Source organism: Gossypium arboreum, chromosome 3 (assembly GCF_025698485.1).
Source record: "Gossypium arboreum isolate Shixiya-1 chromosome 3, ASM2569848v2, whole genome shotgun sequence".
NCBI classification, from domain to species: domain Eukaryota; kingdom Viridiplantae; phylum Streptophyta; class Magnoliopsida; order Malvales; family Malvaceae; genus Gossypium; species Gossypium arboreum.
Genome location: NC_069072.1, coordinates 9,799,865 through 9,814,174, shown reverse-complemented (window position 1 = coordinate 9,814,174; position 14,310 = coordinate 9,799,865). Strand labels below are relative to the sequence as shown.

At 34.2% G+C, this 14,310-nt stretch overlaps 1 pseudogene; it reads left to right on the top strand.

The window, feature by feature from the left end:
• The window catches only part of LOC108455130 (valine--tRNA ligase, chloroplastic/mitochondrial 2-like), a 56,497-nt pseudogene that overhangs the window by 15,967 nt on the left and 26,220 nt on the right, over positions 1-14,310 (top strand).

Below are 14,310 nucleotides of genomic sequence, written 5' to 3'. Positions count from 1 at the left end.
CCCACTGTTTCCAAATCTGAGTCAAGTCTTCGAGGTTATTCTGATGAACATTTGTAGCTACTTGCTCGGGAAGATTAGAGATACATTCTTCCGTTAAACTATCCCCTTCGCTTTCTGAGTCTTCAAAGACCAGTCTCGAACCACGACATTTTTCTTGGTTACTTGTGTAATTGACTCATCCATCAGAAACCCATTTTTGGCAACCAATCTCTAATCAACACCTTTCTAATCAAGATGCCTATAATGCATGATGAAACATGAAAACGAAAATAAACAACCTTTGTTAGCAATCACAACAAATATAAATTGGGAAAAACTCTGAAAACTTCAACAAATTAAGCTACCCGGTTCAATTCTTTTGTAAAAACAGTGTAAATGTAAAGGAAATGAAAGGCAAGAGGCGTTTCTCCCGTATACTTATTTTGGTGACTATTGACAGACGGAGGTTCGGCGTGGCTCTAGTTAGATGGCTCGTATGGTTTACTATATGAGGTGTTGGTTCTAGACAGGTACTCAAATTGTTCGTACTATCATCTACTAAGACTAGTACGAAGGCTCGGTCGTATCCCATCACAGGCTCACGAATTCAATTCGAGGGATTACATTTACTTATGCCTATGCGGAGGGACAAGTTAACTCACGAAAGCATAAGTTGTGTGTAACCCGGAAGTATTCACTAGCCTGTGCGGAGGGACGAGTTAACTTACGAAGGCATAGCGTTTACTTCAACTTAAGCGGATGGAGCCCGGGTAGAGAGCTCATGTTATGCAAAATGCAAGTGCACAGTGTGTGGGGAGAAACTTACAAACCTTTATGTTTTATTTAAAAACTAAACTAAAAAACTAAAACCATAAAAACTTAGAGCTAAAGAACAACAAGATAAAACAAGTTAGAAGAATATTTACAACATGATGCAAATGCATTACTTTTCAAAAACAAAATTTAAGGATCATGACTAAATATTAATTTGAATAAGGAATTTTGAAAATTTTGACAACACGAGTTTAATTCTAGACTCGACTCTCAAAATCTATCTCCAGCGGAGTCGCCAGCTGTAGCGACGTAAAATTTTTGCTTTCGGTCGCTAATTGAGGCGATTTATTGAAAATTTAAAAACGACTTTCGATTTTTATAAAAAGGGAGTCGCCACCGATCCTTTTTTCTAGGTGTGGTCGAACACCTAATAAATCTTCTTTTCTTTTAGAAGAAAATTTATTTTTTAAGCAAAAAGAAGGCCGAGTTTAGGTCTTCGTCAAAAGCCAGAGAAAAAATAAGGTTTGAGAATCGGTTACGTACGAGGAAGGTATTAGCACCCTCGCGACGCCTAAAATTGGTATCTCGTTAAACACGTGTTGTCTTAATTTTTGAAAATGCGAGTTCAGTGCAACATTTAATCATGATCCGATCAAAACACGAGAATTTTTATAATTTCAATTTTTTTTGAGAAGGACGTTTCGTTTTTAACACGAGCCAATGATATTCAAGCAACATAGCGATGAAATCAACGGCTTAATGTTAAATCGGTACGTTGCCTTATTTATTGAAATTAAAAAAAATGAATAAAATATTTATTAGTATAGAAGAAGTATTTATTGTATCATTAACTTCATACTTTTTCCCTCTTCTCACAGCCTGTCATTGCATATATCTCACATCATGGCATTGTGCTTGTTGGTCCTAATACTTTGATGCTCCTCTATAGTTTTCTTTTCCATTCAGCTTTCAGGTGCTCAGATATCGACGGTATGAACAAACCCGTTACAAATCTTAAAATTGATTTCTAGAAAGCTATTTGTTTAGGAGAGTTCGAAGCTGAGGAAAATGTTGAAGACTACGTCTCGTCTCCTGACTTACTAAGAATGGTAGAACAAGAAGATAAACAGATTCTACCTAATCAAGAATCTGTTGAGATAGTAAACTTGGGAAATGAAGAAAAGAGGCAAGAAGTGAAGATTGGGACCTCCATTTTAGATAACACCAAACATGATTTGATCGCTTTGCTTCATGAGTACAAAGATGTATTTGCATGGTCGTATCAGGACATGCCAGGATTGGATGAGGATGTAGTGGTCTATAAACTCCCACTGAAACCAGAATGCAAACCCATTCAACAGAAGCTAAGACGAATAAGACTTGAAATGCTATTAAAATAAAAGAAGAAGTCAAGAAACAATTCGATTCTGGCTTCCTACAAGTCTCCAAGTGCCCACAATGGGTAGCTAACATAGTCTCAGTACCGAAGAAAAACGGCAAGGTACGAATGTGTGTGGATTATCACGATCTGAATCGAGCAAGTCCTAAAGATAATTTTCCTTTACCACACATCGATACATTGGTGGATAACACAACCAAACATTCATTGTTTTTGTTCATGGATGGTTTCTGGGGTTATAATCAGATAAAGATGGCTCTTGAGGATATGGAGAAAACTACTTTTGTAACGATGTGGGGAACATTTTGCTATAAGGTGATACCGTTCGGATTAAAGAACGCTGGGGCAACATATCAGAGGGCCATGGTGATGTTGTTTCATGACATGATGCACAAAGAAATAGAAGTCTATGTCGATGACATGATCGCCAAATCCAAGGGGGAATGAGAGCATGTTGGAAACCTTAGGAAGTTGTTTGAAAGATTGAGAAAGTTCCAGCTGAAGCTTAATCCAGCCAAATGTACGTTTGGGGCTAACTCGGGGAAATTACTTGGCTTCATCGTTAGTGAGAGAGGCATTAAAGTTGATCCAGGTAAGATAAAAGCCATACAAGAACTACCACCTCCGCGTATGCAAAAAGAAGTCAGAGGGTTTTTAGGGAGGTTGAACTACATTGCTCGGTTCATTGCTTAACTTACCAACCAGTGTGACCCAATTTTTTGACTCCTTTGAAAACATAATCTGGGAGAATGGAACGAGGAGTGCCAAGTGGCTTTTGACAAGATAAAACAGTATTTGTCTAGTCCCCCGGTGCTAGTACCGCCAATTCCAGGAAGACCGTTAATATTGTATCCGACTGTGTTTGAAAATTCAATGGGTTGCGTACTGGGGCAACGTGATTAGTCGGGGAAAAGAGAAAAGGCGATTTACTATCTCAGCAAAAAATTCACAGAGTATGAGGCAAAATACTCGTGAATTGAAAAATTCTATTGTGCTTTGGTTTGGGTAGTTTAGAGGCTCAGGAAATATATGTTGTATCATACGACATGGTTAATTTTAAAGTTGGACCCCATAAAGTACATGATGGAATCACCTGCACTCTCAGGAAGAATGGCACGGTGGCAGATCTTACTATCAGAGTACGACATCGTCTATGTGAGTCAAAAGTTGATAAAAGGAAGCGCAATAGCTGGCTTCTTAGCAACTCGAACAACGGATAAATACGAGCCATTGAGATTTGATTTCCCGGATGAAGACTTGATGTGCATTACAGAAAAAGAGTGCAAGTCATCAAAAGAGAAGTCATGGAAGATGAGCTTTGATGGTGCATCGAACACATTGGGGCATGGGATTGGAGCAGTTTTGATATCACCAAAAGGGAACCATTATCCGTTCACCGCTAGATTGAACTTCTTCTATACCAATAACATTGCGGAATATGAGGCTTGTATCATGGATCTTCGCGCAGCTATTGAATGAAATGTCAAGATTCTAGAGGTGTACGGGGACTCAGCGCTGGTGATTTACCAAATCCGTAGAGATTGGGAAGTAAGAGATCCGAAATTAGTCAAATACAGTGATCTAGTGGCGGAACTGATCAAAGAGTTTAAAGAAATAACTTTTAATTACTTTCCATGAGAAGAAAACCAATTGGCTGATGCCCTGGCCACTTTGGCTTCAATGTTCAAAGCAAATAGAGAAACAAAAATAATGCCTCTCCAAATGAGCATGTACGACGTCCCTGCACACTATTTCAGCATTAAAAAAGAGCCAGACGGACGGCCATGGTTCCATGATATTTTAGAATATGTCAAGAATCAAAAGTATCCCAAACAAGCAAATGAGAACGATAAAAGAACAATCAGAAGAATGGCAGTAGGATTTGTTCTTGATGGGGACATTCTGTACAAAAGAGGAAAAGATTAAGTGCCCTTGAGATGCGTAGATGCTGTTGAAGCCAGAAAAATACTTGAAGATGTCCATGAAGGAATTTGTGGGACACATGCCAATGGTTTCACTATGGCCAGGAATATTATGAGACTCGGTTATTACTGGCTGATGATGGAAAGTGACTGTATTAGTTTTTCACAAAAATGCCATAAATGTCAAATTTATGGTGATAAAATTCATGTAGCCCCTTCGCCCCTTCATGTCATGACTTTGCCGTGGCCTTTTTCTATGTGAGGCATGGATGTTATAGGGCTAATTTCCCCAAAAGCTTCTAATGGACACCGATTTATTTTTGTAGTGATAGATTACTTCATGAAATGGATAGGATCCGCTTCATTTGCCAATGTGACGAAGACTGCAATTTGCAGGTTTTTGAAAAAGGAAATCATTTGTCGGTATGGTTTGCCTGAAAGAATCATTTCAGATAACGCCTTGAATCTGAACAACAAGATGATGAAGGAAGTGTGTGAGCAATTTCAGATAAAGCATAATAACTCATCACCCTATCGCCTGAAAATGAACGGAGCTGTTGAAGCGACCAACAAGAATATTAAGAAGATAATTGGGAAAATGACCGAGGCATATAAAGATTGGCACGAGAAGTTACCATTTGCTTTGTATGCATATCGCACATCTGTACGGACATCTACGGGAGCAACTCCTTTCTCTCTGGCCTATGGAATGGAAGCTATGCTACCTATCGAAGTTGAGATCCCTTCTCTACGAGTCTTAATGGAGTCAAAATTAGAGGAAGCAGAATGGGTTCGAGCTCGATATGACCAATTAAACCTCATCGAAGAAAATGTTTCAAAGCAATTTGTCACGGAAAAATGTACCAGAATAGAATGATCGCGGCCCATGACAAGAAAGTACGGCCGAGAGAATTCTACGAAGGAGAACTCGTGCTGAGAAAGATTCTCCCAATACAAAAAGACCTGCGAGGAAAATGGGCACCAAATTGGGAAGGACCATACATAGTGAAGAAGGCTTTCTCAGGTGGAGCTTTGATTCTCATTGAGCTGGATGGGAAAGAGTTACCCAACCCAGTGAACTCAGATACTGTAAAGAAATATTATGCCTAAAAAAAAAGAGATCAAGGTGAAAACCCGAAAATGGCGTCTTGATTAACACAAAAGATTAGGATGAAAACTCGAAAGGGCTTCCTAATGGAGCAAACCCGGGCTTAAAGAGCAAGGTAATTGAATGGTGGGTCAAACAGCGAGACTATAGTATTTGAAGCATTTCTGAAAGCTTGAAATATTCTATAGAAGAAGCCACACTTGAAAGGATTCTTGATTAAGAAACGTGGAAGAGCTCATGTGTTGAATATCTAGAGCATTTGTATCCGTTGAATGTGATTCCCTTTCTCTTTATGATACTTTTTACTATTCTTGGTTAACTTTCTTTGTTTACTACCTTTGAAATAAATAAATGTGAGGTATCCCTTTTGTCCCTACCTGACCATTTTTATGCATCTCATTGTGTGGTTTATTTAAATAATAAATAGTAGAATGACATACTCTGAACAAAAGAAATGTTAAGCATTACCCGGATAAGAATTTGATAAGTACAAGAGCCTCAAAGCAAGGACAAAGTTCAACCAGGGCCAAAAGAGTGATATCTGAGAAACGCAGATTGTTCGTGAAGCTTGAGGACGGGTACAGGGCCTAAAGAGAAAGTCAAGAGCCGAAGTAATGAATGCAGATCATCATAAAAATCGTGACGAAAAAGGACATATGACAAACATGCCTAAGGCACATAGCATAATCATGTAGGCATACAGGCATTTAAGACAAACATGTGCATATCATGATAACATCATGCATGACATATACAGGTACTCCAGCAGAGCAAGAGGATGCGATAATAGCTGTACTGAATCAAGGGAAAGACACCCGAGCTCCACCAGATGACATGTTTTGGTACTCGGATGTTTTAATTTCTGTCTTTCAAAAATTAACTCATATTGCGAGAGGTGAATTGAGCCTCAGGTCACACGCTGAGGAATTTTCAATTTATGGTTTTTAAAAATCAACTCATATTGCGAGAGATGAGTTGAGCCTCGGTTCACATGCCAAGGCATTTTTAAATTTTGTTTTTCAATTTATGTTTTCCAAAAAATCAACTCATATCGCGAGAGGTGAGTTGAGTTTCGGGCCACATGCCAAGGTCTTTTCAAATTGTATTTTTAATTTCTGTTTTTCAAAAAAAATCAACTCATATTGCGAGAGGTGAGTTGAGCCTCGGGACACGCTGAGGTATTTTCAATTTCTGCGTTTCAATTTATGTGTTTCAAAAATCAACTCATATTCTCGGGTCACACGCCGAGGTATTTCCAATTTCAGTTTTTCAAAAAAATCAACTCATATTGTGAGAGGTGAGTTGAGTCTTAAGTCACACACTAAGTTCGCAGGTTGATCTATTTTCGATGTTTGTTTCTCAATAAAGAACAAAGATTGGAGCTGATTGAAGACACCAGATTTTGCCTCCTTGAAGTTGCAGTGGAGCTGGTCGAGGATATCAGATCTTACCTTTCTGAAGTTGCAGAAGAAAAAACTACAAACCTTATCTCACTGAAGCGGTAGAAGAGCGGATTGAAGTTGTAGATCTTATCTTCCTGAAGTTGCAGAGAAGATTGAAGCCATAAATCTCATATCCTTGAAGTTACATTGGAATAGATTGAAGCTACAAGGCATATCTCCGAATTTGCAGTGGATTGAACCAAAGCTACAAGATGCGGTGGACTGAAAAGAGACTACCTGAGCAAGAAGAGCACCAAAGAAGTCAAGACTCGGCAAAACCAGGCAAAATTGGCCTTTCTTTATGTCTTTGCTCTATTCTTGTTACACCACAATGAGCAAAGAGGGGTAGCTGTTGTAGGCAAACTTTGGGCCCAACATACATCAAACCAATTTACAACAAACCCAATATCAATTAGCCCAACTAACCCATTTTAACCCAAGCCTAATCCTTAAATTTAACCCAAACTAAATTGAACCCAATCTACCCAAACCCAAAACAATTCAGACCCAAATCCCCTAGCCCAATAGTATAGCCTGAATTAAAAAACAAAAAAAAAAGGAAAACCTAACCCTAGCCTCAACTTTCGATGCCACTTGGTTCTGACACCGGCCAACTACCCACTGACCTCCTGCACCACCGGTCGCCTCCACCGCCCGTGTCAGCACCCACTCGCCTGCAAAGATCAAAAGAGAGGGGACAGTTAATGATAAAAAATAATGTACATGGCTATAAAAGCCAAATAGAAAATCAGTGTAAGGGGGGGCATTTTTCTTAAATACAAACACGAAATATTCGAAACAGAGATTCAAACATAAGAAACATAGAGACCCCATATAAAAGAATCAAATCGGAGCATTAAAAGAGGTGACTTTATCATTTATTTTCTCATTTTCAATTTTTTTTAATTTTTTCTTTTTTCTTCCAAATCTGTTATACATATATAATAAATAAAAAGGAAAATAAAAAATAAAAGAAAAATAAAAAAATTTACCTTTTCCAAGATGCAGTGGCCGTCGTCGTGACGGTGACGACGACGGACGATGATCGCCCTGTGGCTGTAAATCTCCCCAGCTCCCTCTCTCCCTTTTTTTTCTTCACTTTGGCTGCAAATGATTTTTTTTGAAAAAAATTGGCCTTTTATAGCCTCCCAAAACGACATCGTTTTGGGGGCTACCTTTTAACCCCAAAACGATGTCGTTTTGCCCTGGATCGGGTCGACCCGACCCTATCCATTCAGGATTCGCGTGTTTTTGCTCTTAGGGGTTAATTGCGCGCGCGGTCCTTCCGCATTTTCATACTTTTACAATCAAGTACTTTTTCGTTTTTTAATTTGGCCCTAAAGTATATATCGCTTTGCGATTTAGTCCCTCTTGCTGTGTTGTGATTTGAGGGGAGGAATAATTACTTTTTTAGTCCTCCCTTGTTTTGCGCGCATCCAAATCAAATTTATTTTCCTTTATTTCTTTTTAAAATTACCCCAAAATATTGTTTTAATTTAAATTTTATCCTTTTGCACCCTCTTTTACGTATTTTATTTTATTTTGATATTATTTACACTATTATATTTTATTAATATCATTATTATATCTATTATCAATAATTTGTTATTATTATTAGTACAATATTTAGTTTCAATTAGTATTTATGTGCAAATATATATATATATATGTATATATTTATATAGTACTATTAATGGTTATTTTAATATATGTATATTGTATATGCTTTTCATATATATTATGTAAGTATTTTAATACTATTAATTATATATTTTATATATATTATGTATATATTTTAAATATCCTCCTATTCATATATTTTTATGTTATCTTATGTATATATATTTTAATATCATTAGTTATATATTTTTATACTATTTCATGTATGTATTTTTATATTATCCTTATTATTATTATTATTAATATTAGTATATGTTTTATTATATATGTATATATCTTTGATATACATATAGGTATATATTTATGTAATATTATTAATAGGTATTTTTTAACATCATTATTTCTAATATGTATATATTATGTAAATATTTTAATATTATATTATATATGTATTTTTATATATATTACGTGTATACACTTTTTAATATTGTATTTTATATATATCATGTATATATTTTGAATACTATATTATATTTTTACATATTATCTTATGTATATATTTTTATATATGTTATGTACATAATTTTTTAATATTATATTTTTATATTATTATGTATATATTTTAATATTACTAGTTATATTTTTTATACTATTTTATGTATATATTTCAAACACTATATATTATATATTTCTAATACCATTACTATTTATATATATATATATTATGTACGTACTTGTAACATCATTATTATGTATATATTTTTAATATATATATGTATATTTATGTAGTATTATTAATAGTTGTTTTAATATTATTATTTCTAATATGTATATATCTTTAATACTATGTATATACTTTGTAATACTATTATTATGTTTATATTTTAGTGTATATACGTATGTATATAGGTCGCATTATTAATGTTTTTAACATCATGTTTCCATCACTTTACTAATTATTATTATATGTATATATATATTCATTGTTTTTATTTCGTGTTTAATACTATTATTACGTTTAATATCGCATGTACTATTATTATTTTAATATTATTGTTGTTATAGGCCAATTTTGGGCCCTTCTACAAAATACTCACAGCCCAATAAACCCAAATATTTAAACCACTGACCCACAAAACCCCAAATACATTACAATACCCGGAGCCCAATAATCTAAACCCAATTACCGATTTACCCCTTTTACAACCCAACCCCGGATGACCCATTTAATAACCCCTAAACCCTTACAAACCCAAAACCCAATACATAGAAGCCCAAACCCCTTACAAACCCAAAACCCAAAACCCCAAAACCCTAATCAGCCGAACCACTCGCCGTTGCCCCATGTGCGCGATCACTCAGCCCCCACGCGAGCTGCCAGACCACTTCCTCCTCTGCCCGAGACCTGGCACTGCCTATACCGTCTGACACTCCCACCACCAACACCGGCCATGCCCTACAAAAACAACAGACAAGCAAAGCAGAAGCAAGAATAGAAAAAAATAATAACAAAGTATGTAACAAAATAGGCTATAAAAAGCCGAATGAAACACTGTAAAGGGGTTCTCTTTTTGGAAAAAGTCAAGAAATATATAGAAATTATAATACAAAAACAAGCATTTTTTGAAGCAACCAAGATCAGAAAAATCAAAGGGATTAAAATCAAAGAACTAGAAAACTAAAGGTGATTACTTTTCTTTTCTTTTCTTTTCCATTTTAGTTTTGGCCTTAGGCCTATTTTAGACATATATCTAGATTAAGGATAAAAATAAATACTAAAATAAACAGCAAAAAAAAAAGTAAGAAAAAATTTACTTTTTGGAAATCCGACCACCGTGCACGGTGGCCAGCGCCGGCGAGCTTCCGGCGGCCGTCCGGTGACCGGCCCGTGGTCGGAGCCCTCCCCTCTCCCCTCTCTCCTTTCTTCCCTCTCTCTCTTTTCTTTTTTTTTTTCTCTCTTCTGCTGAAATGTGAAAATTTTCAAAAAAAATTGGTTTTTATAGAGGAGTAAAACGGCATCGTTTTGGCCGTTACCCCTAGACGCTTAAACGGCGCCGTTTCGCCATAGTCCGACCCGATCCAGCCCGACCCACTCCAGGATCCGCGTGTTTTTAATTCAATGGGATATTTGCGCAATCGATCCTTCCGCATTTTCAGTGTTTCAAATCAAGTTTATATTTATTTATAATTTGGCCTTAAAGTTCGATCCGCCTTACAATTTAGCCCCGTTTAATACGTAGCGTTTTAGAGGCTTGGGGATATTGCGCCTTTGGTCCCCCCATGCTTCATGCGTGTTGCAATACGACCCAGTGGCTTATTTTTATTTTAGATTTGGCCCCAAAACTTCGATTTTTATCCAATTTTGGTCCTTTTTTTCGTTTATCTTTAATTCTTATTTAAATTTTCTTGTATTTCCATTATTATTATTATTATTATTATTATTATTATTATTATTATATATTATTGTATATTTTTGTTATATGCGTATATATATGTGTATTTATGTTTAGTATTTTAGCTACTTTATTCTAATATTTAAATGTTATGTCTGCTTTTATATATTTTAATAGTATATTATTATTATCTTTATTACAATAGTGTATATTTTTATTTATGTGTATAGATTTATACATATAGTATTTTTGTGTTACATTGTTATTCTTCGTATCTTAATACCATTACTATTATGATTATTAATGTAGTGAATGTGTTGTTGTAAGTATACATTTTATATCGTCATTGTTATTATCATCAAACATAGTATTATGTAGGTATTTTGTTATATATGTATATATCTATTTGTGCATAGCATTACTTTTTAATTGATTTTTCTAATATTTCTATATCGATCATATGTATTTAATATGCCTATGTACATATTCATGTGTTATTGGTTGTTTGTTCCTATATATATGTATTATGTAAATAATTTAATATTATTTAACATATGTATTTTCTTTTATATGTTTTACATACGTTTTTATATATTATACTTTATATATTGCTATGTATATTTTTAGTATATATACATATTTGTGAAATATTATCAACAGTTTTATTATTATATATATCGTGCACATATTTTAATACTACATTCTACAAATTTTTATATTACGTATATATTCCAACATTATATACTTAGCATTTCTAATATCCTTATTCTTTATATCTATGAATGTATGTCTTTGTAGTATATTAGTAAATCCATTTTTATATTGTTGTCATTTCTAATGTATATGCATATATCATCATTGTGTTACATGTATTATATATTTTCAATATTTTTGCATTATTGCCCTATTTGTTATTTACTCAAAGATATTTTTAATTTTTCTATTCATTTATTTTTATTTCATCTTAACTTTGTTTTGTATTACTTCAAGAATTTTATCCATGCTTTTCCAATTAATTTCAATAATCAAGGTAACGTACCGATTTAACATTAAGTCATTGAATTTCATCGCTATGTTGGGTGAACATCAATTGACTCGTTTTAAAACGATATGTCTTTCTCAAAAACCGGAATAAACTAAAATTTCTCGTCTTTTCAATCGGATCACAACTAAGAGTTACATTGAACTCGTATTTTTGAAAATCAAGACAACACGTGTTTATGAGATACCAATTTTGAGCGTCGCGAGGGTGCTAATACCTTCCTCGCACATAACAGACTCCCGAGCCCTATTTTTTTTCTGGATTTCGACGTAGACCCGAACTTAGCCTTCTTTTGTTTTAAAAATAGATCTAATAGGTGTCCGATCACACCTATAAAAAAGGATCGGTGGCGACTCCTTTTTATTTCAAAATCGAATTTCAGTTTTCAAACTTTTTCACTAGATCGCCACAATTAGCGACCCCAAACCAAAATTTCTACGTCGCTACAATTGTCGTATTTATTATTTGCTTCAATGTATTTCTAACTCTTTTATTTTTTGTTTCTTACCCATTCTGTATCAGTTTGCTTTTCTTATGATATTATTAGCATATCATTATTTTTATTATTATTTTCTTTTTATTGTAAATATTGTTTCTATTTTTATCTTGATGCTTTTATATTATATGTTAATATTTTTCATTCATTATATCATTGTTTACACCGTTTATTTATTTATGAATTTTTATTTTAAAAAATAAATATTTTATTCATTTTTAATTTCAATAAATAAGGCAACGTACCGATTTAACACTAAGTCGTTGATTTCATCGCTATGTTGGGTGAATATCATCGGCTCGTATTAAAAATGGAACATCCTTCTCAGAAGAAATCGTAATAATAAAAATTCTCGTATTTTGATCGGATTATGATTAAATGTTGCATTGAACTCGCATTTTCGAAAATTAAGACAACACGTGTTTAACAAGATACCAATTTTGGGTGTCGCAAGCGTGCTAATACCTTCCTCGTGCGTAACCGACTCCCGAACCTTATTTTTTCTCTGGCTTTTGACGAAGACCTAAGCTCGGCCTTCTTTTTGTTTAAAAAATAAATTTTCTTCTTAAAAAAAATATGATTTATTAGGTGTTCGATCACACCTGGGAAAAAGGATCGGTGGCGACTCCCTTTTTATAAAAATTGAAAGTCAGTTTTCAAATTTTCAATAAATCTCCTCAATTAGCGTCCGGAAGCAAAAAATTTACGTCGCTACAGGGATGATACTAATTTTGTTGGGATTTTGTTCTAATTTTTATTTCTTAAAATTTCTTTATTAGTTTAAATATAACTTTCCTAATAAATTAGAATATTCTGATGTCATATTTTTATTTTCTATATTAGAATAGGAAAGTAGGGTTTTGCATTTTATTTCTTAAATTATAAACCTTTTTATGATAGGTAAATTATTCATGAATAAAATAAGGTGAAAGTTTCATCAAATCAAAGGTAGGCAACTCCCTTTAGAGTTCCACAACCATGGCAAAAATAGGAATCAAAATAAGGGAAAAGGCCCTTTCTTCATATTGATTTCTTGCGCTACTTGTCCAGTGCCTCAATCCCAGACTCGGGACCATAATAGTTTATTTCTGTTATCACCTCTTCAAGTATATAAAGGACCTTCAAATAACCTGAGGTGGTATTTGTATTGCAATCTTTAACTAATGTAATTAACCGTGTTTAAATGATGCAATATTTTCAAGCTATCAATCAAGTAAGTGCACCTTTTATTTTTCTTCTTCCTGTATGTAAGTTATTGATTAGATATGAAGAACTATTCCAAAAAATCTGTTGACATGCCCCCAATAAAAAAGGATGAATCCTGTTTTTAGTCTTTGAGATCACATAGAAGAAAGCAAATAATATTTTGAAATTGTCATCCAAATAAAGCGACTATATTAATGTTGTCACTTAACTTTCTTGCATAATTATTAAAGGAAAAAAAATTCTTTGTAAGTGGTAAGATTTCCTGTCATTTCAATCTTCCTAAGTTGAAATTCCACTTACATCCTGACCTGTTAGTACCTGGTAGGAAAGTTCTGATGGTTTTTTGAGAGGTCCAAGGTTGAGTCCAAATATGTTTGATATCTAATTCTAGTCCAAAAAGTATAGAGGCAACCGTGTTGATTATTTGAAACATTTTGTTGGGAGGTGGCTGAAAGCACTTTATTGTGATAAATGAGTTTATTTGCTAGGCTTTTTGAGTAATGTAATAACTGATAGAAAATGGGTAAGTTGCTTTTTTTAGCCATCTTCCTCAACTTGAGTTTTAAAGGTTTTGATATGGTTCTCCCATGCTCTGGAAATGAAACTTGTCATGCTCACATCAATCTTTGTTTGTGTGATAAATGCTATATATTTTGGCTATACATGATCTGCTTGCTCTCTTTCAGTGCATTATGGCCTTTCAGTACTCTTGGATGGCCAGATGTGTCGGCAGAGGATTTTAAAAGGTTTTATCCGATAACAATGCTTGAAATTGGGTATGAACCCCTTTGTTTAACTCTTGCTGCTTAGATGAGGTGCCCTATTCTTTTCCATTAGAGAGTGCTTCTATTAATTATTCATTAACATATTAGAGGGCATTATAGCATACTTGGTCTCAAGAAATTCCATTTAATCTACTTTTCTATGTT